We start from the raw sequence: 5,516 nt of genomic DNA, 5'->3' as shown, positions 1-5,516 counted from the left end.
GGCTTAGTGATCGAAGAGTGTCATGTTCGAGTGACATGTATCCCAATTTGTAAAAACAATGCTATTTGGCTTATAAAAGGCTGTGTTTATACTTTTTCCTGAAAGTATTATGATGCCTCCTGCGGCCGTTTTATGTATGTATATAACCTGAAAGTTTGCAGTCGTCGGCTTCAGCCCCCATGCATATAATGCGGGGGTGTTCGGAAAAGCGCGTATTCACACTTGATCCAACGCCTTGGTCCATTAAGGAGGTGATAGCGCGGCGAACAAGGCAATCAGACTATATTGGTTTAACACTTTCACTTAGCCATAGGAGTTTGATAGTGGGGCTACTGTATAGCCCATAGTACTTCCGTGCTTATCCGAATACGGTGCGCGTACATACATGACCAGAAAACTGGTCATTCGTTAATGCGGAGGAATTGGAAGATTCCGCTGAGTCCTCGAGTGGTTGACCAGTCTCGTGCTTTATCATGACAGTCAGTTTTCAGCTTTCGCTACTGAGGTGCACAATCGTAGTAGTTCTCCCGGTGCCACCTTAGCCCATAGAGCCGAACATAAGGTAGCAAAACACGGGAGCCGGTCAAACCCAACTATTGACCAAAGACATGATTCGGAGCTGATGCATATAAGGCCAAACTCGCGACTCCGAACACTCCCTAAGGTGTTCGGTCTTTACAACGTATACTGGGCTGAGTAACGCCCTTGATAATAAGCCCTGAATTTCCAGGTACGTGCATTGGTCTGATGTGACGAAATGTCAATAACGGCAGCATCCCTCTTGGTTATGTTGAGTATCGTGAGGGTGTGAAGCAAGAAGAGATAGTAAAAAAGGTTTACACAGTGTCTTAATCTAAAAAGAAACCTTTGAACGGGGCCCTGCTGCACGTCTGCGCCTGTGTCTCCGTTGTGTCGTATCCTGGAAGGGTGTAGCATGATGATCATCTATAAGAGAGGAAAGCCCAGGTGAAAGTTTTCGTGCGAAAAATTGGTTATTCTTAATAAACCATTAAAATTCAATCTGAATAAGATCAAGCTGAACTGTAGTCCTTTTTACATTTGGGAAGCCCCTAGCACCACCTATGGGGGCATATCCATCAACCCAGTCTTAAGTTTATCTGAGCTGTTACAGCTAGTGATTCGCCGGACTCGTCTAGCCGTGTCCGCAGTCTTGACGACCAATCATTTATTATGGTTGGAGAGGGCATTCAGTGTTCAGCTACTAAAGCCGCCGCACGTTCTTCTGTAGGTAAGGAACGTTCTGTGTTTCTGCTAACTGTGATGATGCCACGTGGACCGGGCATCTTAAGCTTAAGGTAAGCGTAATGCGATATTGCATTAAAACGAGCGAAGGCTGTTCTTATGAGTAGCGCTTGATAGCCGCTTCAGAATGGAGCGATGTCGAAGGTTAACTTTTCACTTCGGAAGTTGTCGGGAGAACTGAATACAACCTCTAGTACTAGAGAGCCGGTGCAGCTGGCCTCTGAGCCTGGTATTACTCCTTTAAAGGTAGTATTGCTTTGGCTGATTCTTGTCGGGTCTATCCCCATTTTGTGGACTGTGTCCTGATATATCAGATTAAGACTACTGCCGCCATCCATAAGGACTCGGGTGAGATGGTATCCGTCAATTATTGGGTCTAGTACCAAGGCGGCCGATCCTCCGTGTCGGATACTAGTTGGGTGATCCCTACGATCAAAAGTGATTGGGCAGGCCGACCAGGGGTTGAACTTGGGGGTGACGGGCTCTATGGCGCATGTGTCTTGGAGTGCGAGTTTGCTCCTCTTCGTTACGTGAATCATGTTCACTGTTTTGACCTCTGGTGGGAATTTTTTTTCTGTCCCCCAGTGCTTGGCTGGCGAGGCTCATCCTCGTCTTCGCTTGGCGGCTCCCTCCCCTTGTGGTCGGCGTTTAGCTTGCCGGCCTGCTTGAAGACCCAGCATTCCCTATTGGTGTGGTTTGCCGGTTTGTCGGAGGTGCCATGAATCTGACATAATCTGTCTAGAATCTTGTTTAGGCTGGACGGTCCATCTCTGCTGCCTTTAAATGGCTTTTTCCGTTGACCGGGTCGAGATCTCCTGAATCCGGCGTATACCGCCGTGTTGTCTGGGCTGTCTTCCTTGTTTTGATGCTTGCTTTTATTGGGTCGTGGTTTTCCATTGCCATCCCTAACTTCGGATGTGCCTGGGTCGCTGGTGCTGCTACGGGCTAGCCAGCTATCTTCGCCCGCGCAAAAGCGGGTCATAAGCCTTGTTAGGGCTGCCATTGTCCTCGATTTCTCCTGGCCGAGGTGTCTGGCGAGCCATTCGTCCTGGACACTGTGTTTGAAAGCCGCTAAGGCTTCGGCGTCCGAGCAGTCGACAATTTGATTCTTCTTAGTGAGGAATCTGTTCCAAAGCTTTCGGGCCGACTCTCCGGGCTGTTGAATGAGATGACTTAGATCGTCTGCATCCGAAGGTCGGACATAGGTCCCTTGAAAAGTAGCCCTAAAAGCATCTTCGAGCTCTTCCCAACATCCAATTGAGTTTTTGGGGAGGCTCTACAGCCAGTGCCGAGTTGGTCCTTTCAAGTTGAGGGGTAAGTATTTGATGGCGTGGAGATCATCTCCGCAAGCCATGTGGATATGAAGGATAAAGTTCTCAATCCAGACCCCAGGGTCTGTCATTCCGTCATATGCCTCTATGTTCGCGGGTTTGAATCCTTCGGGAAATACGTGATCCAGCACCTCATCGGTGAAGCATAGGGGGTGTGCGGCACCCCTGTGTTTGGATGTGCCATGGCGTTCTGACAGTTGTAGTGTTCTATTTTGATTCTGTGCCAGAGCGCACTTCCTAGATCCGTAGATGGATCTGGTCAGACCGGCTTTTTTGTGCAAGTCCTCACGTAAATCATGCACCGACTTATGTTCGACATCATTAGCCGCCCTATCGCGGCCACGGGGTGGTCAATCCGGCTGATCGGCCGTTTTATTCTTCGGCTGTGTAGGCTCTAAAGCCTCGTCATCGAATTCAGGCAACAGCTTGCGCTTTGGATAGCTCTTTGTGTGGCAACTGCCACCGTACTTTTCTTCAGTGTCGAGCACTTTGTTCCATCTACTATTGAGTGTATTTTGCATGGCTTTAAGCCTTTACTTCTGCTTCTTTAGACTCCTCGCGGTGGGAATAAGCCTTCTATGGAGGTTCTCTTGCTCCAAGTGCCTTTCTGGGATGATGTGTGCATCGTCGTCCGGACTGTTCTCCTCTCTGGATATAGGTTGGTGAGATTTTCCCTCGGCATCGCCGTGATAGGGCAACGGTTCCGTACTATGTTCAGCGTCCGCTGGTTCATCCTGCTCTATCGCTAGGTCCATGTGGTCGTCGTTTGCTTTGGAGTCGTCCGGGGTATTATTCCTTCCTGCGCTGTTATCGCTGTTTTTGCCGAGGTGTGATTTGGAGTGGTGCCTACGTCGTCGCTTTGGTTGCTTCTCGAGGGGATTACCCTCCGCTGCATCCCTTCGTTCCTTGTCATTGTTTTCTTTGGGTGTATCCACCATGTATATATCGTGTGATGAAGTGGCTGTCCAGCGCCCTGTGGGCAGTGGTTCCTGTTCCTCCCCCGCATCATCGTCCATACTGTCGATGTCTTCGGAGCCGAAATTAAGCATGTCGGTTAAGTCGTCAACAATGGCTATTAAGTGGGTGGTGGGTTAGGAATGAGTTTCTTCGTCGTCCGCTTCCCACTCAAGTCGGACATAGTTCGGCCAATGGTCTCCTTACAAGGAGAGAGATTTCAATGAGTTTAGCAAGTCGCCCAAGGGCGAGTGCTGAAAGATATCTGCGGAGGTGACCTTCATGATCGGTGCCCAATCAGATTCGATAGGCACGGACGTGGGCGGTTCAGAGCCTATGGCCGGGGATGAATCCAAGGGTCCGGCAACACAGGCCTCATAGGGGGTGAAGTCAGTATTCGGCTCTATCGCCACTGAGTGTGCGGCCTCCGTGGCGGGGTCTATCCACACGTCCTCGGACGGCACGATCTGCTCCGGATCGAAGGCCGGAGTAGCCACAGGTGTGATCTCCTGAACACCGTCCGACGGAAGAGCTAAGTCATCCCTGGCGAGACTGTGTGGCACACCTGACATGGGATCGAATCCGTCAAAGATCAAGTCTCCGTGGATGTCGGCCATGTAGTTTAAGCTTCCAAACCTGACCTGATGGCCAGGGGCGTAGCCTAGATCTGCTCCAGATGGCCGAGCGAGTTGGCCCGCAGTACGAAGCCACCGAATACGAAGATCTGTTCGGGGAGAAAAACCTCACCCTGGATCGCATCGTTGCCGATGATCGAAGAAGCAATCAAGCCTTATGGCGACGACACAGTGAAACTCTCAATGAAAGCAACAATGCCGGTGTCAAAACCGGCAGATCTCGGGTAGGGGGTCCCGAACTGTGCGTCTAAGGCGGATGCTAATAGGAGGCAGGGGACACAATGTTTACCTAGGTTCGGGCCCTCTCGACGGAGTTAATACCCTACGTCCTGCTTGATTGATCTTGATGATATGAGTATTACAAGAGTTGATCTACCACGAGATCGAAGAGGCTAAACCCTAGAGGCTAGCCTATGATTCTGATTGTTGTTCTATGGACTAAACCCTCCGGTTTATATAGACACCTGAGGGGGCTAGGGTTACACAAAGTCGGTTACAAGGGAGGAGATCTACATATCCGAATTAACAAGCTTGCCTTCCACGCAAAGTAGAGTCCCACCTGGACACGGGACGAAGTCTTGAATCTTGTATCTTCATAGTCCAACAGTCCGGCCAAAGTATATAGTCTGGCTGTCTGAGGACCCCCTAATCCAGGACTCCCTCAACACCACCGGTAGACCGCCTGTCAAATTTCGTTCCATTTGGAGGCCGTTTGATGCTCCAACGGTTAACCAGGTAATCGTGAAGTCCTCTTGTGTGTTGCAGCCCAACACCCCTCCAAAATGGCCCAACAACCCATCTAAACCACTTCCATGTCCTCCGTTGTCGGATCACGATCGTGTGGGCAAAAACTACACCTCATTTGGACACTCCAAACTCTCTCTACCTATAAATATGTGATCCCCTCTGAATTTTCGCGCAGTCCAAACCCTAGATCTCTCCTCCACCGCGCCTCCGGACATGTCCGCCCACCGTTGGACGCGTCCACCGCCGCTGGCCACCTCGCCCCAACCAATCCCAAGCCGCCACGTCAACCCTCCGCCGCTCTCCTCCAACCGCACGCCACCACCTGTCCCTCTCTCTCCTCCCACCGCGCCGCGGCCCGCCACAGCCCACGGCCGCCCCGCCCCAGGAAGCGCCGGGGCCGACCGCGCCCCGCCGCCCGCCCGCGCCTCGCCGCCCGCCGGCGACCCGCGCCTCGTCCCTCCCGCCGCCTTTGCCCGTCGCTGCCATGCGTCGCACCCGCACCGCCTCGCCGCCGCAGTGCGTCGATCCTTGCACCGCCCTGGCCTCGCGCCTCCGTCGCCGCCCGCTCGCCACTTCCTCGCGTCGG

This window comes from Triticum urartu, chromosome 3A (genome assembly GCF_056163025.1).
Source record: "Triticum urartu cultivar PI428250 chromosome 3A, HENAU_Tu73, whole genome shotgun sequence".
NCBI lineage: Eukaryota > Viridiplantae > Streptophyta > Magnoliopsida > Poales > Poaceae > Triticum > Triticum urartu.
This window is presented reverse-complemented; position numbering follows the sequence as displayed.